At 43.5% G+C, this 20668-nt stretch overlaps 1 protein-coding gene across 3 annotated transcripts in view; it reads left to right on the top strand.

The window, feature by feature from the left end:
- Positions 1 to 2762: 2762 nt before the first annotated feature.
- FLT3LG (fms related receptor tyrosine kinase 3 ligand) overlaps positions 2763 to 20668 on the top strand; it is a 38955-nt gene continuing 21049 nt past the window's right edge. The window contains exons 1-2 of one of the 3 annotated variants that reach the window (XM_072976679.2): positions 2766 to 3486; positions 12350 to 12487. The gene's annotated coding sequence lies outside the window, so the exon portion shown is untranslated. Of the gene's footprint in view, positions 3487 to 12349; positions 12488 to 20668 lie in introns of all 3 variants that reach the window. The other 2 variants (XM_072976681.2, XM_020792678.3) reach the window with 2 other exon arrangements.

Raw genomic sequence — 20668 nt, 5'->3', positions numbered from 1 at the left:
GTTTTCTTGGGAATTCACTGAACCTTTACCGATTTGGGATAAACTACTTTTCAAAGAGCCCCACACTGGTCACATTGAGCGGGAATTCTGGGTGTTGTACTCCCCAAAAGAAACATGGGGTTTTTGCCTTAATTCTGAATATTGGACCCAAAGATACCAAAAGCTGATGCCAAGGAGAAAGTTTCTTGGACATCCACCAAAGTCCATGCAGTGGAACAGAACTCACCACTGACACTTTGGGCCCTGTGATGTTCCTGCAGGAGGTTGGGGCTGAGACCATCTTGCCCAAGGGCCTTCTAGATCATGGAATCAGTCCTGCTGGCTTTATGTGGGTGGCTTGGTTTGTAAGAAGAAAGAAGCCCAAGGCTTGGATAAGCTACTTTTTAGAACCATTTGTTTCAAAAGGCTATAGTGTTTTGTCTGTTTCAGTATGTATTACAAAAGCAAGATGAAAGAAAAACAAAAATATTGTGGCAGGATAGATTTATTAGGAGAAAATGCCCTTTTCCTTAACCCATCATCTTGTAGGGCCAGCATAAAACATTGTGTTACCTGAGGGAAGCCAGCAGAGGGCACCCCCTTGAGCTTGAAATTATAGCCAGTATAGTACTGTATGGCCAATGGAGAGATGAACTAGGACTCAGAAGACCTGGATCTATATCCCCACTTAGTCATGGCAAATCATGGCAGGGGTGTGTCAAACTGGTAAAACCACTCCTTCAATCTCCCACTTACGGTCAAATCCCTATTAGTGTTCCCATAAGTAGGTTTCAACTTGACAGGGTGTAACAAAATACATACAACACACCAGAGGTTGAGAAAATTAATCACAAAGAGTTCATCGGGAAAAAGTAACTTTTCCAAGCTCTGCTACCTCCAGTCACAAAGTCAGGGTAGAAAGGGTTTAGTATTAAATTAAACACTATAGTTCCTGTGATTGTTTATAAAAAGACATTGGAAAAATTGCTTTTTGGATTTTACAACTTCCAAGGGCCAATTTCATTTCATTCAATATAGTACTTTAAACAACATGACTATGTCATAGACATTTGCTCAACTCCGTAAATCCAGTCCTGACAAATCGCGCACCCATTTCCTCTGGATTTTCAGTGGCTTTATTGCAACTGCAATCAACACATGTCTCTGTGCTGAACGCTGGCACCAAGCCCGTGCTGTATCCACTACTCTCCTCCTGCGCCAGTATCTTTCCACATGGACTGTTCGGCCCCATATTTCTCCCAGATTCCACGAACCTCTGGATGCCTTTCTCAACCCTAGACTCCTGGGAAGGGGCCTGTGGTGAGACCGGAAAGAGTGGGGCAGCAACAGCTTTGCAACAGAGCTTGGCACCTTGAAGCTGGTTGCTTTTCACAGCACTTGGGAAAGAAGTGGAACCACATGGCAAAAGTATGTACGGGAGGCAGGAGGGAGACAAGGTTTTGGGAAGGCAATGAAAGATCTCCCAGCTCTTATAGAATTACAAGTCGCTCATGTTGAGTTCGTTGTGTCTTGCTGATTTTCTTGCAGGGAAGGCTGGATGGCCTGGCACCATTAGCAAGGAAAATTAATTTTGCACATGCTTGATGAGAGAAAGGAACTGGAAAGAAGAGGATTCAAGAGAGAATCTTTAGAGTGAAAAGAGAAAAAAAAGTTATTTTGAGGGGTTAAAACTATTAGGGTTGGACAGTTTAGAGATGTAGTCGTAGAAGACGTTGTCATGTTAGTCTGTGCAAACATTACAGGTGAAAATAAAATAAAAGAGGAAAAAAGACAAAAACATGGTATGTTAAAGACTGTTATATATATATTTTTAATGTGAGCTTTTGTGGACAAATCTGCTGAAGTGGACTCGTAACTGGTCTTTAAGGTGCCACCACGTTTTTGCCTTTCTTAAGTTTTTATTTTGTTTTCACCTATAAAAATTAGTGACTTAGACATCTTACTGCAAAGCCAGAGGTTGGGAGTTTAATTCCACATTGTGCCTTCTGTGAGTAAAGATAGCCTGTGTGGCCTTGGGCAAGCTGCACAGTCCCAGGGCACCCCAGAAGAAGGGAACGGTGAACCACTTCTGAGTACGGTCTACCTGGAAAACCCTGAGAAGGGTCAGCATAAGTCAGAATTGACTTGGCGGCACACAATCATTTATTATTTGAATTGCTAGAACTTTTCCAGGAGAAATTGTTAAGGTCAGAGGGCATGACTTAGAACAGCCAACATCAGACATGGGAAGGAGCCATCACACCTGTCTTCTAAGGGGGAGGCATAGATTAGAGAAGGCAAAAGCAAGGGCAGTAATGGAAGCCACTGATTTCTGGGATTCCTTGTGATTTGCTTTGGGTTGCATCTGTCTCTGTGCGCGTACATAGAGTTAGAAGCCTTGACCCCTGGATTCCTGGCTGGAATTAAGGGAAGTGGATGGAACTCAGGATTCCTTGATATTTTGATTGACAGTTAATTGAATTTTAATTGTTGTAAACTGCCCAGAGACCTTTGGGTAGAGTGAGCGGCATATAGATTAAATAAATAAATAAATAAATAAATAAATAGATAGATAGATAGATAGATAGATAGATAGATAGATAGATAGATAGATAGATAGATAGATAGATAGATAGATAGATAGATAGATAGATAGATAGATAGATGATAGATAGATTCCGAGTCAGCAGTAAGGGACCACGGAGGTCTGAGAAGACTTGGTGCCAACTGATTTCTCTCCTGCTTCTACTTGACTTTCAGCCCTGCCTGCAAACCAAGACACGCTGGGACTGGATGAGAAGCAGAACAGAGCGCTTACTCTCTGTACATGCTCAGCAGTACTCCTGTCAGCTTTCCAGCATCGTGTCATGCCATCACCCAACTGGAACAGGCATTTCCAGGCATCACCTCTGCCAAGAGTTGACGGTTCCCCCCCATCTTTTTCACATGCCATTCTTTACCTTTAAAATTGTTTTAAAGTGTATTTTGACCCCACTTCACATACTCCAAACAAGGAGGACTATGAAGTGGGCCGGGCCTCCTCCGTGTTCCCGGGAGGCCGGGCAACAGGTGCCGCAGAAGGTGAGCCGCTGCTCCCGCCAAGACGCTCTCACCCAACCCGGACGCCTGGGTCCTTTCCCTTACCTCGGGTTCCCTCTCGGGGCACGACGCTCCTCGTGGAGATCCCGGAAGAGGGGCGCGCGCAAAGAGGGGGGATCCTAATGTCCATAAATGGTAACGGGCGGATGAGGGGGACAGCAAAAGAAAAGGGCGTCACTCCGAATCGAGCCCAGAGACCCATTCCCCTGGCCCCTCCCTTTGCCACTCGAGACCAGTTTCGCTTTCACTCACCCCAACAAAACAGGCACACACGCCGGGACGGTCTTTCTTTGTGGATTCAGCATCTCTAAAAAAGCAGCGGCTACCCTAGAAAGAAAAGATCGAGGGGAAGCAGATTTCTTTTTTCCCCCTTCATTCCTCCACAGAGGCAGACCAGGATCGTTACAGGTAAGGGAAGTTCGCTCCCACTCGTTACTGAGGTCCTGCCTCGAGTGAGCGTTGCAAGGAACGGAGTGGGGGGTGGTGGCGGCAGCAGCTCCTTGTTTGGCTTCTTTGGGAACAGGAAGGATTGTTACTCATGGGCGGGGGTGGGGGAAGGGAGGGAATAGGTGGCTGGAAGACGCCGGCCCGACCGAGCATTCGCTGTAGCCGGCCTTGGGGGAGAGGGGCTGTCATAGTCCAACAAGGCTGAGCCACGTGGGTCTCCCCCTTCTTCCCATTGAGCCATCCTGCGCGCCCAGGTTAAAGCGATTCGGGCAGCTGAGTCTGAATCCAACGGAGGGGAGGGGAAAAGGCTGTCCCTCTCCCGCCTCGGAGGTGCCTCTGTACTGGATCCTCCTAGAATTCTAGACGGCCTTCCTCGCCCGGTGCCCCCACTATCATTCCTAGCCAGCAGCAGTAGCTGAGCGTGTTGGGAGATGTCGTTCGTTCGTTCGTTTAGTCGTGTCCGACTCTTCGTGACCCCATGAACCAGAGCATGCCAGGCCCTCCTGTCTTCCACTGCCTCCCGGAGTTCTGTCAATTTCATGTTGGTTGCTTCGCAGACACTGTCCAGCCATCTCATCGTCTGTCGTCCCCTTCTCCTCTTGCCGTCGCACTTTCCTAACATCAAGGTCTTTTCCAAGGAGTCTTCTCTTCTCATGAGATGGTCAAAGTACTGGAGCCTCGGCTTCAGGATCTATCCTTCCAGTGAGCACTCAGGGTTGATTTCCTTTAGAATGGATAGGTTTGTTCTCCTTGCAGTCCAGGGGACTCTCAAGAGCCTCCTCCAGCACCACAATTCAAAGGCATCAATTCTTCGGCGGTCTGCTTTCTTTATGGTCCAGCTCTCACTTCCATACATCACGACAGGAAAAACCATAGCTTTGACTATTCAGACTTCTGTTGGCAAGGTGATGTCTCTGCTTTTTAAGATGCTGTCAAGGTTTGTCATCGCTTTCCTCCCAAGAAGCAGGCGTCTTTTAATTCCTTGGATGCTGTCTCCATCTGCAGTGATCATGGAACCCAAGAAAATAAAATCTGTCACTGCCTCCATATCTTCCCCTTCTATTTCCCAGGAGGTGATGGGACCAGTGGCCATGATCTTAGTTTTTTTGATGTTGAGTTTCAGGCCGTTTTTTGCACTCTCCTCTTTCACCCTCATTACAAGGTTCTTTAATTCCTCCTCACTTTCTGCCATCAAAGTGGTATCCTCTGCATATCAGAGGTTGTTGATATTTCTTCCGGCAATCTTAATTCCGCCTTGGGATTCCTCCAGTCCAGCCTTCCGCATGATGTATTCTGCATATAAGTTAAATAAGCCGGGGGACAATATACAGCCTTGGGAGATGTCGTTTGGCTCAACTGGAAGGCGCGCCCAGATAGCCAAGGCATCTTTGTAGTGCAGTTCTAAAATCAGCCTTGTTCTAGTTCTGTGCTCTTAGAGTTGGCTGCATTTTGCTAAGGCTACAAGCAGAAGGGAAATTTCCAAAGTCTTCTGCAAGTGTCAGTAATCATCATCCAGAAAAAAAAAATTTTAGGACTTGACTCATATTTTTTGTAGGCTTGAACTTTTGGTTCACACCCATGCACTGGCAATGTTGAGAAATAAGAACTGCTAGTAGTAGTATAGTAGTAGTAGAGATGAGATACATCAGACTCATCCCTTTTTTAATACTACAACTCCCAGAATCCCCTAGCCAACATGAGATTGTAACTCAAAAAGTTATTTTCCTTAACTTTAAAACCAAGAAAAAAGCCTGTGATGTAACAGCTATCCTGACACCCCCCATGCCTCTTTCTTATTCCCAGCCCCTGTAATGTTATGCTCATCACCACAGACCACAGCCCGCCCCCCGACTGTTTGCTTTTTCTTCTCATCTAGAAGTAACTAAAGGGGCTTCATAGAGCAGAATTCATCTGTTTACTGTAATTATTTCAGACCATCATAATGCTGTACCGCTTTCGAGTGCTGTTGTTTGGAATGTAGGGTTAGTTCTCTAAATAGTCTGCAATGTAGCATTAGTTCTCTAAATATGGATTCTTGGCTGTGTTGAATTCTAATATTTCTTAAGGAACAGGCTGTTCGTGTCCTGCCATAGCCTCCCTGCATGGGTCCTGTCTCAAAATAGTGTACTCTTTCAAGGGCGCCTTGAGAAAAGTTTTCAGTAAGGGCACAGCAGCCCTGATAGTAAGGTAAAGGTTCCCCTTGACATTTAGTCCAGTTGTGTCCACCTCTATGGCGCGGTGCTCATCCCCGTTCCGAAGCCATAGAGCCAGCGTTTTTGTCTGAAGACAGTTTCCTTGGTCACGTGGCCAGCGCAACTAGACACAGAATGCCGTTACCTTCCCACCGAGGTGGTACCTATTTATCTACTCACATTTTTACATGTTTTGAACTGCTAGGTTGGCAGGAGCTGGGACAAGCATGGTACAGTGGACCCTCGACTTACAGACGGTTCGACTTACAGACTTTTCGAGTTACAGACTTCTCTGGCTGCAAAATTTAGATTCGACTTGCAGCCAGAGAATCGACTTACAGACCAGAAAAAAACCAAAATGGAATAAAAATAGAATAAAAACCACTGGTTATGGGATTAATCGGTTTTCAGTGCATTGTAGGTCAATGGAGATTCGACTTACAGACTTTTCGACTTGCAGCCACCATTCCAATACGGATTAATTCCTTAAGTAGAGGGTCCACTGTAGTAGCTGAGTACAATTGGCATGAATAGTGAACATTATTTGCATGGATGCAACACCGTGTCTGTTTCTGTTCTTGTTTGGCTTCTTTGGGAACAGGAAGATTTGTTAATCATGGACAGGGTGGAGGAGGGAGGAAATAGGTGGCTGGAAAAGAAGAAATAAATTAAATATATTTAGGACCCAGCTGCTTTGCCTACTCCTTCATAAACATGCATGTACTTCCGGACTGTTCTTTAAAGCAGAAACAGAGTTTACTCTAGGATAAAAATAAATGAGTGCAAGCAAGAAATGTGAAGACTGTTCACTGTAACATGAATAAGCAGTGCATCTGAGAAACTCTTGGTAAAAATATGCAGATTTTTAACTGAAACTTCTACATCATTGTTGTAGAGCATTTCTAAAGTGTTTATGGGGCAGGGTCATATTGTGGATTTACAGTGGTGTAAGTGCTTCTAAAGGGACATGGTGGCGCTGCGCAGAAGCCTCTGTGCTGCAAGGTCAGAGAGGACCAGCTGTCGTAAGATCGAATCCACACAGTGGAGTGAGCTCCTGTCGCTTGTCCCAGCTGCTGCCAACCTAGCCGTTCGAAAGCATGTAAATGCAAGTAGATAAATGGGTACCATCACAGTGGGAATGTAACAGTGCTCTGTGTCTAGTCGTGCTGGCCACATTACCACGGAAACTGCCTACGGACAAACGCTAGCTCTACGGCTTAGAGACAGGGATGAGCATCACACCCTAGAGTCAGACACGACTGGACTAAATGTCAAGGGGAACATTTACCTTTAAGTGCTTCTGAATAATAAGGTGCTGCTTGTATGCCTGGTCACAACCCAGTTGTTCAACTGGCACATGGCTACAAAAAGGAAGTAGCAACTTCTTACAGCAATTTGTCTGTGGAGTTTATGGTGTTACACTTGTATTGGCACATTTACAGTAGTAAATAACATAATAATATTCAGATCCTTATCTTTTGAAATTGTTCCATGTTCTATTTTATGCTGTAAAATACTTAGAGAAGTTATTATAAGAAGTAGTATACAGATATTACTATTCAAACATCACACTCAGCTTTCCAAAATCACCTTTTATTCCCCCCTCCCAATTCTTGCAACTTCATCCTTTCATTGCTAGTCTCTCTCTGGCATTCCTGCCCATCTCCATTGTAACCACATTCACTCCTATTCCACCCATTTGCACCTGGATATGGTCACATAGGAATACCCAGGGTGGTGTAATGGATAGAGTGATGGACTAGGACTATGGAGAACAGAGTTTGAGTCCCTACTTGGCCATGAAAACTCACTCGGACAGTGGAATTGGTAAAACCAATCCTTGAATATCTCACTTACCTTGAAAGCCCTGTTAAGGTTGCTTTAGGCCAGTTCCAACTTGAAGACACGTTAACATCACATGGTCACTTAAGGTTCAAGTTGGAATCTTGAGGAAAAGCCCTCCGTGCCAGAATATTTTTGTGAATACATTGGTGCCTCGCTTAATGACGATAATCTGTTCCAGGAAAATCGCCGTTAAGTGAAAACATTGTAAAACCAAAAAAAAAACTCCATTGAAATGCATTGAAACCCGTTCAATGCATTCCGATGGGGTAAAAACTCACCATCCAGCGAAGATCCTCCATACAGCGGCCATTTTCACTGCCTGTATAGCGAGGAATCCATCCCTGAACACAGCAGGGAGCTATTTTAATCACCCGGCGTACATTTTGAAACCGCTGATCAGCCATTCGAAAAACGTCATTTTGCGAAGAATCGGTTCCCAAAGCAGGGAACCAATCATCGCAAAGCGAAATTCCCCCATTCAGACAATTGTTTTGCAATCGCAATTGCGATCACAAAAAGATCATCGTTAAGCGGTTTTGTCCTAATGCGGGGCAATCGTAAAGCGAGGCACCACTGTATTGTGTCATCGAGACATTGTGGTGTGAAAAAATGATAAAATATTAGACTGGATGTTATGGCAGAGTGATACCTCACATCCCACACCACCTTGTGTTGTAGAATCCTCCTCCACAACAGTCCACTCTTCTCTCCTATTTGGTTTTCGGTACCCGCTGCCTACTCTCATACCTCTGCATCTGAAATAGAGGGTGCTGTGTCACATCTTCCATAGAGACAGGTGGGGGAATGACATCTTTTACTTTTCTACATTCAAGATTTTAAAACCTCAAGTCCTTTCCATCTCTCATATGAAGATACTTGTAATTCTGGCAGATACTTTTACAAAAATTGCGACAGACCTCTGACATCAGTGCTGGCTATTCTCAACAGCTGCAGCTATTCAAAACATGGAGAAGTCCATCTGAAAACCCTCATTCATTACTTCCATAGCTGAATTCTTGAGAATTAAACCCCAGAATGTTAAGCATTCGGTAGCCAAGACCTTGCGTCTTTGTTTGTCTCAAATTCAGAATTTTAAGATCTTAAGTTCTCTCCATTTCAAATACAAAGAAATTTGTGATTTTTCCTAAATCTTTGACAGAAACGAACTGTAATGAACACATTTCATTTTTCTTAATCGTTCTACCAAAGAGCTCAGAGCAATGACTATCGGTGTTATCATTTATTTTATTGTCATTGGGGTTTCTTTGTATTTTTATACCACCCCACTTAGTGAGAGTCCGCTACTCTGTGTGTCCATCCAACAGACAGTGAGTAAACTCACCCAACCCACCCAATAACTAACACAAAAGGAAAAGAGAAAAATTCAACATACCCAAACAGCAACTAAGAGATTATTATTTGTTAAAACAAAGACTGATCCATGGGTCAAACTGTACCAAAGGGGGAAATATCTCCTTGGAGGCTTCTCTGCACAATTCAATTTTAACTAGCTTCTTAAAAGACTGTAGGGAGGGGTCCTGTCAAATATCAAATGGGAGAACATTCCAAAGTGATGGGGCCACCTTTGAGAAGGCCTGTTTTCCAACAGAAATCCTTCTCACAACTCTTGGCATGGCAACTCCTAACAGCGAATACTGGGTGGGATGAGGAGCAGTTTTTTTTAGGAGAACTGCTCATCATGATCTCATCTCACAACAACCCTTTGAGGTAGGTCAGACTGAGAGGCGGTGAAAGGAACTCTGCAAAAGCAGGAGGAATTTAAAACCAATTTCTCTCATAAGCCCCTCATTCTGTTCCTTACACTACACAGACTCTATAGACATCTGGCTAGTTAAAGAATGGTTGCAGAATGAATTAGTTCACCCCAGTTTTTTCAAAGCATAGGATGGGCAAAGTATTAACGATAAACGGTATTAGTGGCTGGCCATGCAGTCGTAGACCAGCAGCTCCTGCAGGGCATAGTTAAACTGTGGAATTCATTGCCAGAAGAGTTAGTGATGGCTACAAACTTAGCTTTAAAAGGGAGTTGGATAAATTCTTTGAGAGTACAGTGGGGTCTCTACTTAAGAACGTACCTACTTAAGAACAATCCAACTTAAGAACAGTTCCATTTGCTAAATTTTGCTTCTACTTGAGAACAGAAATCCAAGATAAGAACAGGAAAAAAAATCTTTCCTGCTCTTTTTTTAACCTTAGGTCATCTTAGGTTAAAAAAAAAATTCTCCCCCTAGTGGTAGAGTACGTATTAACCAGCTTTGCATTAGTTCCTATGGGAACTAATGCTTCAATGTACGAACGCACCTCTACATAACAAAAAAACAGCCAGAACGGATTAATTGGTTTTCAGTCCATTCCTATGGGAAATTTTGCTTCAACTTAAGAACGTTTCAACTTAAGAACACCATTCCAAAACGGATTAAGTTCTGAAGTAGAGGTTCCACTGTAGTTTCTATGGACGGAAAAGAGCAGATACGGATTAAATGGTTTTCAATGCATTCCTATGGGAAATGCAGATTCAACATAAGAACTATTCAACTTGAGAACCACCTTCCAATACGGATTAAGTTCTTAAGTAGAGACCCCACTGTAAGTCATCCATGACTTGTATATGGCGTGATATACCATTTGAGGCAGTCTGACTGTGTAAGACGAGAGTCAATGCACCACTGTCCTCATATTCTGCTTCTGGGCTTCCCAGGAATGTCTATTTGATGCAGTGCAGAATGTAGGATGACCTCAGCCTTTGGTCTGGACCAACAGGGCTTTTTTTTTTTAAACTTCTGCTCTTACAAAGGTTGGCTTTTCAGGTAAATCCAGCTATTGTGCAAGGTATCTGGATCAGCTGTGATTCAGAAAAAAAGAATGTTAGGGTGCAGTTACACGATCGAACTAAAGTGGGAGCTGGACCAGAGTTTTAAATATCAATTTAAAATCACATGGTAGGCGCATGGCTTGTCGATCAGTGTATGCATCCTCTTAAGAAAATTTTTAATCCGGGTGTAAGATGTGTGGTATATCTGTTGAGGGGGCTACATGGGCTTTTAAGAATCATTTAAAAATTGGCACCATAGAGGCATCAGCTTCCTATGTTTCATCCTCCTAAGGTTATACATTCCTGGAATGAAAAGGCTGCACCAAAAATTTAAATAAAAACCCCACACTGCCATAGCTACTGGGAAGTGCTCTGGTTGCTGGCACATTATCCTGGAACCACTGTTGATGTTTTGGCGTGTACAGTCGTGCCCCGCTTTATGATTACCCTATTTAACGATGAATCAAACGATGGTTTGAATGGGGTTTTCCCGCTTTGCAATGATCGGTTGGTTCCCTGCTTTGGGAACCGATTTTCGCTTTAGGACGATCAGCAAACAGCTGATTGTTGGGTTTCAAAATGGCCGCTGAGTGTACAAAATGGCTCCCTGCTGTGTTTAGGAGCCATTTTTCGCTTTACAGGCGCCCGAAAATGGCCGCCCCTATGGAGGATCTTCGCTGGACGGTGAATTTTCAGCCCATTGGAACACATTGAGGGGTTTTCAATGTGTTTCAGTGGGTTTTTTAATTTCGTTTGACGATGTTTTCGCTCTACAGCGATTTCGCTGGAATGAATTAACATCATCAAGCGAGGCACCACTGTATTCGTGCTTTCAGTATCTCAATGCCACTGCTGCCACCACCAACTCAACTGAGGGGATGTGAGTGGCAGTGACAAAAGCTGTGTTTTTCTGCTGTGGTGTGATTTTTTAATATTTGCCTTTTCCCTAGGCTAGGATAGTGTTATATCAGTGTCACAGATTTAAAAAATATAACAGATTGGGTTGCAAGGTTACCCTATTACCCCCACTTCTTATAACCCTTTCATTCACCGGAAGCAGCTGTTACTACTCTAGAGGAAGAGAGAAAGAGCAGGCAGGCCAGAAGGGGCAAAAGTGATTTTTCCAGGTCCCCCGTAATGTTTTAATATTTGTTTTATTTGATTTGTTGTTGTTTTAAATGGGGATAGCACTAGATCAGTGTTACAGATAGAAAATATATACAGTGGACCCTCTACTTACGGAATTAATCCGTATTGGAACGGTGGCTGCAGGTCGAAAAGTCTGTAGGTCGAGTCTCCGTTGACCTACAATGCATTGAAAACCGATTAATCCCGTAACCGGCCGTTTTTGTTCCATTTTTGTTCCATTTTTGTTTTTTTCTGGTCTGCATGTTGATTCTCTGGCTGCAAGTCGAACCTACATTTTGCAGTCAGAGAAGTCTGTAACTCAAAAAGTCTGTAAGTCGAGCCGTCTGTAAGTCGAGGGTCCACTGTATGTATAACAGATTGGACAGCAATGTTGCCTTGAAGTCTGGAAACCCGTGATCCTGTCATCCAATCCAATACTTAACAAACCCTACAGACAACTCTGACAGAGATGGACACACATGCAAAAAGGATCCCAAATAAATTGTGTTCACTACCAAGTTAAAATAAACAAACCCCCAGCAGGTTTTTAAAAACATTCACTATCCAAATTGGGGGGAAAAACCACAGTTCCTGGCCAAAAAAGTTGCATGTTCAGCTGTACGTCGTGTGAAATTATATTTTTAAATAAATTTCAGGCATGCTAAACCCAGTGCAAACTCAGAAGTATTCTGATTTGTAAGCTCACCCTCAGACAGAACTTCAATTAATCCACTAAACCACAGTGGAAAGAGCTGTAATCTTGTAAAACAAACATTTCAATGGCAAGCAGGTGAGAGAAGATTATTGTTTGTTTGTTTTTCTGTAGGCCAAGTGTGATCCATTTCTGCAAAGACCCACATTGCTGTGGGGGTAAATTTGTGCAGGGGTGCATGCTTGAGGGTTGTGGAGCCACAGCTAAAACTGGGAGAGGCCACCGCTTCTGTAGATGGAGTCAGAGCTTAAAGTATGTGATACATTGATTTCTTTCACCTCCTTTTCCTCCCTTCCTTCCCTATCATCCAGTGGCTTGTCACCTGTCACGGGAGAGACAAAGTTTCCCTTTGTAGAGAATGCTTGCAAAGGACTTTTCAAATCAGGCTAAAGGGCAGATGCTACCCCACACTCTTACTAGAGGCTGTTTCTGCCTGCTTCATTGTGCATTGGTTTTGGATAGTTTCTCTCTGGAAAGAACTGCATAATCCCCAAGCTCTGATATCACACATAGGGAAGAAAAATGTATAGTATCACCGTTTCTACACCATTCACAATGCACGCCCCTCCCCATCTCACCATCGTGAGCTTTCCCATAAATTAGAGATGGGCTACCCATATGTATTCAGTGATGGGCAATGTGGCATGAATATTCATATGCCATCTGCAATAGACCCACGGGAGTGCTGGAGGGGCGGAGTCCCGAGATATAAGAGCGGGAGGAGGGAGAGTTTGGATTGGGAAATTGAGAGTTGAGATAAGAGTTTTGGAGTTTGGGCGGGAGAGTGATGGTTGGGAGTGGATAAAGGAAGATGTTTGTTTAAGAGTTAACAACATTGCTTGTCCTGTTAACATCTATAACAATAAACAATTTCTATTTGGTTCTTTTAAAAATGACATATGACCTCGATCATTAATAATAGTTCATGTAATCAACTAGTGGTAGCTGAAACAAGCAGGGGCCACATGGGATCGCGATAAATTGGTGGCACAGCAGTGGGATACAAAATAATCCAGTGAAAAATTGAGTGGGCTTGAGTTGGAAGGTATTCCTAGCTATAAGGGCTTAGGATCTGTGGTAAGAAGTGGTTACTCGTTAAGAGTCTTGGTGAAGACTTAGTTTTAGGGCTTCTGAACCCATATCTGGAGAACCCTAAAATATTTATTTATTCTATTTCTTCTATTTATACCCCGCCTATCTGGTCTAGGCAGCTAAAAGGGAAAATGCCTACTCAAGAGAAACCATTTACCTCAAGATTTACAAGACCTAGTGACTAGCTCAAAATCCGGAGCTCTGGAGATAAAGAGCAGTGGCAGATAGAGTGGAAGCCTAGATCAGAATAGATCTGAGGTGATAATAAAAGCTAAGCAGAAGTTGTTCTTGTGTCTGGAGACAAGAATCACCCAGACAGACAAATACTGTGACAAGGGTTGTGAGCTTGGGAGTGGCTGAGGCGAGCTGCTGGGAAAAGACCAGCCTAATTACAAGGAAAGTTACTGAAAGAGAGAAAAAGGCTTGTACTTTTGGCTTTTGTGACGGAAAAGAACCAGTCCAGGTTGATAAGGAATTGTATTGTTTATGCTGCCCAAAAGAAGTAAAAAGTCAGTTATGGAGGCACAAGTTGAGTCCCAGAGTGCTGAGGAAAATGCATTCAAATTCAAAGGGATGAAGAAGCTGAGGGCCCTGTATTGATTGCCTGACAGGCGCCATCACTGAATGTGATGCTCAAGACACTGTATGCCCAGATACCCTGTTGGAGAGTTTCCATCGCGGTTCTAGAGGAGTTTGTGGTGTACCCTCTCGATCACCAAGAGCTGTTGCATTTGCTGCTAACTGTAGCAGCATATTCACCTGCTGCTACCAAATCTGGGTGGAGGCTAAGCTGGTGCTGGTCATGCTGGTAACAGCAGAAAAACAAGTGGTGGTTCAGTCCTGGGGGGGTGGCTTTTCAGTGTCTAGTGTGCTCTCTCAGCCTCACAATACTGCTGGCTTATATATACTTCTGCTTTTGCACAGAATATATTCCTCTGATGCCTTGAGCTCCTATGTTGTTCTTTTCTGCACATGCCCACGCCCACATCCTGTTTAGATGCAGTGATTATTATCACTGTATTCACACCATGATGGTTCCACAGACTCCGGTTGCAGCAGATTTTTCTGCTGTGCTCTATCAGTTGGGTTTTCTTTCTTTTGTAGTTCTACTAATTTAACAATAAACACTTCTTGCCTCTGCTGTGTAATTAGCTTCTGACTTTGACTTTGTTCCTGAATATTTTGTATATCGTGTGCCTGATATTCCTCTTCCTCTTTTTTTTAATGTGTTATATCATGCTCTCCATTAACTAATCCAGAAATCCATATCCTACCTAGAAGGCAAGAATTACTGTATTTTCTTTATAAAAGGTTTACATCTGGAAAGGGAAACCTCTACTGATACCAGTAATGCTATCTCCTTAATCCATTTGTGATCTTTTTGTAATTCTTGCTTCAGCCAGTGTTTTAGAATGCTCTTCCATGTCCTCGTATCCTCCAAGTATATTGGTTGAGTGGTGTATTTACAGTCCGAAACAACTGGAGGGTATTGCACAGGGTTGCGGAATACTGACTTAGTCTTAATAGCTACAAAGGTCCCAGTCTATTCCTCTGTGAACTTACTCGCTGTCTTATTTTAAGTCTTTTGACTCATTATTCTAAAATAAACAATGATTTTTCATCCCATTCTCCATCCCTACCTCCCGCGGTATGACACAGTAAGATATCCAGTGTGGTGTTGTTGATAGAGTGACAGACTATATCTCTGGAGAACAGGGCTCAAACATCCAGTTTGACATGGAAGCTCACTGAACATAGGGAGTGGAGCTGTTCAAACCACTCCTTAAATATCTCACTTCCGTTGAGAAGGAGAGACAGATGTTTTACTTCCAAGGCTACAATGCAAAAACGAGGGCTCAAGTAAAACCGCAGAAGCCTCTGTGCTGCAAGGTCAGAAGACCCGCAGTCGTAAGATCAAATCCATGCGACGGAGTGAGCTCCCCTTGCTTGTCCCAGTTCCTGCCAATTAAATCTCCTGGAACGCCTGAGGCACAACAGCCGCTGGAAAAGCTTTGCTAAATAGTAAAACATCAGTCTTGTGCTTATGCAGGGCTTCCTCAGATTTAATGCAAGGGAAGGGAATTCCCCTGTCTTCTATTGGTTACTTACACTGCTAGTAACAAGATAAAGTTTTGTTAGCTTTCTAGGTTGGAACAATGAGTCAGAGAGAGGGAAAATTTCTCTTCACCGCTTGCCAAAGACTATCTCACTGAAATGTTCCTTTGCTTATAAGGTGAGAGAGACACAACCCAGGTCAATGTCATGTAACATTCCTATATACCCTTGGAGGCTAAGAGACAACAAGGAAGGCTCTTAGTTGCCCATTCAGTGCAATGGACTGCTTGCTGCTTTAGTAGGCTGCTGTGAATGTCAAGGTCTGCTTCTGTGTAGTAGTGTAGGTAAGATAGCATCTCCTCATGACTCACTGCTTTGAACTGGTGATGTTGTCATGAACATATGGGCCCAACCCAATCCTTAGGCACAGTGAGACAGTCACCTTAGGCAGCAGAGGCTGGGATGAGCAGCAGCAGCCCCCCCCACCCCACCCAATGGTTTCTCCTGAGCCTCTGGCCAATCCCGTCTCCTAGAGGTGAAGAGCTTTACTACATATGTAGTGCACAGACTGTCTTACATCCCTAAACTAACCTGCTTCCTTCAGGTTTGGTAGACCTTATCTCATGACTGGTATTCAGCAGCTACTCCACTCATCTTCAGGACATAGAAAGAAGGAGGATACTATTTTTCGAATTTCTGGTAAAATTTCCTCTAGCTGCACAACAGAGGTGCCAGGGATTCATAGAGCAGAGTAGCTTCAAGTTGCGTGGAGTAGTCCACCTCTTTCTCATTAACTGGTACTTACAGTCTCAATCGCTCACTCTGAAACTTTAATAGTAGAAAGAGTTTTAAAATGTTTCATTTACTTACAGATCAACAGCAATCTCACAAACATGACTGCTTTTAGCAAAAGACTTCAACAGACTCAAGAGAGAGAAAGAGCTCTCCATAGAGAGACAGGGCTCTCTTTAAAATTCAGAGGCAAGAGGAAACAATTGGGTAGTCCTGAATAGATTGACAACTCAGAAAATTCCCACCCAGCTGCTTCCTTTCTCCAGGCAGCATGCAAGATTGTTATAAAAAAAAAACCCAACAAACCCCAATTCCTTAATAAGAGTGCTTCCTAACACATCAGTTTAGAGTTTTCTCTTTTGACTCCCCACCCCCTTGTTTTCCTGCCACCAGTCCAGGCCTGATTTGTGGTGATTTAAAGTAAAAAACATGGTCACTGTGTGCTATGAAATCTCTGTTAAAGCTTTTCACTGGAGGGGCCATAACTTAGTGGGGAAAACCATCCTTTTGAACACAGAGGTACTCGGGTTCAATCCTGGCATATCCAGGTTAAAATGAGCCAGGTCACTGGAAAGAATCTGTTTATCGCCTTTGGAAAATAATTTTCCAATCATACACAGTACTGACTTACATGGACTTGGTATATGGCAGTTTTGTTTCCTGCCAAGTACTGTACTAAACAAACAGTTGTGTTTGCTATGGAGTATTCCCTGATTAAAAAGCTTCCTTTTTGAAATCCCTCATTTCCTTTTGAGGGCTTCCTGTTAATTTTTCAATAAGATAAAGCTCATAGTATCAAAAGACTTCAGAGTTCATTACGAAGTTCTTGATCATAACGCTAGCCAGTGGGGAGGTGTGGGGAGAGGAAATGGTAATCACTCGTATACTGTGGACACTACAGCAGCCAAAGCAGTTCTTACTAGTTGGATCTTAAAAGTGTACACATGGATGAATTCCATTCTAACATTGCAGAGAGGAAGAAAGACATTAAGCATACAGCAGTTTCTGGTATTCATCCCAAGTTACTGTATTTTTCCATGTATAAGACGCCCCCATGTATAAGACACCCCCCACTTTTCTAACCCAAAATTAAGAAATCTAAGTGGGGTCTAGCAAGTGGAGGGGAAATCAGGGATCAAAGCCCTGCAGGATCACTTTGATCCCTGCATTCCCCTCCACTTGTTTTTGTTCTCTCCTCAGCTTATTCCTGTGTATAAGACAACCCTCAATTTGTAGTCTAAAGATTTTAGACAAAAGTATAGTCTTATACATGAAAAATACGGTATTGTCTTCAGTGGCTCATAATGTCATTCATCTCTATATTAAACGTTAACGTATCTATGTGGATGTGTAGGTAAAGTACTGTTAGCGACACATGTGGGAAGCTATTGTTAACTCGATTTAGGTCTGGTATGCCTCAGTTTTCTCCATCTCATGCAGAACTCATTTTGCAGGGCAGACCTGATGCTTTCACTGTATTAATGTATCATTTCTCTGTTGCTTTTGTGATGAGACATAAATCATGAACCTGGTATAGGGTGTTTATCTAATCTATGCACCTGGTACAGAAAAAATAACACCAGTCTTTGATGGACTGCCTTTTGCTTATTGTATACCGGTTGGCCTTGGATTGATCATTCTTGTCAAAGGTTTTCTTCTTCTTCTTCTTCTTCTTCTTCTTCTTCTTCTTCTTCTTCCTCTTCTTCCTCTTCTTCTTCTTCTTCTTCTTCTTCTTCTTCTTTAGTTGTTAAGTCATGTCCGACTCTCCGTGACCCCATGGACCAGAGCACGCCAGGCCCTCCTGTCTTCCACTGCCTCCCGGAGTTGGGTCAAATTCATGTTGGCAGCTTCAATGACACTGTCCAACCATCTCATCCTCTGTTGTCCCCTTCTCCTCTTCCCTTCACACTTTCCCAACATCAGGGTCTTTTCCAGGGACTCTTCTCTTCTCATGAGATGGCCAAAGTACTGGAGCCTCAGCTTCAGGATCTGTCCTTCCGGTGAGCACTCAGGATTCATTTCCTTCAGAATGGATAAGGTTTGTTCTCCTTGCAGTCCAGGGTACTCTCAAGAGTCTCCTCCAGCATCACAATTCAAAAGCATAAATTCTTCAGCGGTCAGCCTTCTTTACAGTCTAGCTTTCACTACCATACATCAGTACTGGAAAAGCCATAGCTTTGACTATGCAGACCATTGTCGGAAAGGTGATGTCTCTGCTTTTTAAGATGCTATCAAGGTTTGTCATCGCTTTCCTCCCAAGAAGCAGGTGTCTTTTAATTTTGTGGCTGCTGTCTCCATCTGCAGTGATCATGGAGCCCAAGAAGGTAAAATCTGTCACTGCCTCCATATCTTCCCCTCCGATTTACCAAGAGGTGATGGGACCAGCAGCCATGATCTTAAGTTTTTTTTATGTTGAGCTTCATAACATTTTTGGCACTCTCCTCTTTCACCCTCATTACAAGGTTCTTTAATTCCTCCTCACTTTCTGCCACCAGAGTGGTATCATCTGCATATCTGAGGTTGTTGATATTTCTTCCGGGAATCCTAATTCCTGCTTGGGATTCATCCAGTCCTGCCTTTCGCGAGATGTATTCTGCATATAAGTTAAATAAGCAGGGAGAAAGTAGACAGCCTTGTCATACTCCTTTTCCAATTTGGAACCAATCAGTTGTTCCATATCCAGTTCTAACTGTTGCTTCTTGTCCCACATATAGATTTCTCAGAAGATAGAAAAGGTGGTCAGGTGGCCATTTCTTTGAGGACTTGCCACAGTTTGCTGTGGTCCACACAGTCAAAGGCTTTTGCATAGTCAATGAAGCAGAAGTAGATATTTTTCTGGAACTCTCTGGCTTTCTCCATAATCCAGCGCATGTTAGCAATTTGGTCTCTAGTTCCTCTGCCCCTTCGAAATTCAGCTTGTACTTCCGGGAGTTCTTGGTCCATATACTGCTGAAGCCTACCTTGTAGGATTTGGAATATAACCTTGCTAGTGTGTGAAATGAGTGCCATTGTACGGTAGTTGGAGCACAATCAGCTCCAGGTCTTGTTTTTGCTGACTCTTTGGCTGCAGAGAACATAATCAATCTGATTTTGGTATTGCCCATCTAGTGATCTCCATGTGTAGAGTTGCCTCTTGTTTTTTTGGAAAAGAGTGTTTGTGATGACCAGCTTGTTTTCTTGACAAAACTCTTATTAGCTTTTGCCCTGCTTCATTTTGAATTCCAAGGCCAAACTTACCTGTTGTTCCTTTTATCTCTTGACTCCCTACTTTAGCATTCCAGTCCCCTATAATGACAAGAACATCTTTCTTTGGTGTCAGTTCTAGAAGATGTTGTAAGTCTTCCTAAAATTGGTCAGTTTCAGCCTTTTCAGCATGGGTGGTTAGTGCATAAACTTGGATTACTGTGATGTTGAAAGGTCTGCCTTGGATTTGTATTGAAATCATCCTATCATTTTTGAGATTGTATCCCAGTATAGCTTTTCCCACTCTTTTGTTGACTATGAGGGCTACTCCATTTCGTCTACAGGATTCTTGCCCACAATAGTAGATATGATAATCATCTGAATTGAATTCACTCATTCCCATCCATTTTAGTTCACTGACACCCAGGATGTCAATATTAATTATTGCCATCTCCTGTTTGACCACATCCAGCTTACCAAGGTTCATAGATCTTACGTTCCAGGTTCCTATGCAGTATTTTTCTTTGCAGTATCAGACTTTCCTTTCACTTCCAGGCATGTCAGCAACTGAGCGTCCTTTCGTCTTTGGCCCAACCACTTCATTTGCTCTGGAGCTACTTGTACTTGTCCTCTGCTCTTCCTCAGTAGCATGTTGGATGCCTTCCAACCTGAGGGGCTCATCTTCCAGCGTCATATCTTTTAGCCTTTTGTTTCTGTTCATGGGGTTTTCTTGGCAAAGATACTGGAGTGGCTTGCCAGTTCCTGCTCCAAGTGGATTGCGTTTAGTCAGAACTCTCCACTATGACCTGTCCGTCTTGGGTGTCCCTGCACGGCATAGCCCATAGCTTCTCCGAATAACTCAAGCCCCTTCACCACGACAAGGCAGCAATCCGTGAAGGGGCTTGTCAAAGGTAGAAGGAGCTAAAACAACAAATCCATTTATCCTTTAAAAGGCCTAAAAGATTCACCTTGGACTGAACCTCGGTGTAGGCTGAACCACAGAGCAGCACCCGGGCAACCAGCCGGGTCCAAGGGTTCTGCCTTTTGTCGTTTGTGGATGTCCTGAGAGCAGTATTGGGGTATAAAAGTGAAGGTAAATTTTTGTCCAGTCGTGTTCGACTCTAGGGCGCGGTGCTCATCCCCATTTCCAAGCCATAGAGCCAGCGTTTGTCTGAAGACAATCTTCCATGGTCACATGGCCAGTGCGACTTAGACACGGAACACTGTTACCTTCCCACCGAGGTGGTCCCTATTTAACTACTTGCATTTGCATGCTTTCGAACCGCTGGGTTGGCGGGAGCTGGGACAAGC

This window comes from Pogona vitticeps, chromosome 6 (assembly GCF_051106095.1).
Source record: "Pogona vitticeps strain Pit_001003342236 chromosome 6, PviZW2.1, whole genome shotgun sequence".
NCBI classification, from domain to species: domain Eukaryota; kingdom Metazoa; phylum Chordata; class Lepidosauria; order Squamata; family Agamidae; genus Pogona; species Pogona vitticeps.
Note: the sequence above shows the minus strand (reverse complement) of the source record. Positions and strands in the feature narration are given on the sequence as shown.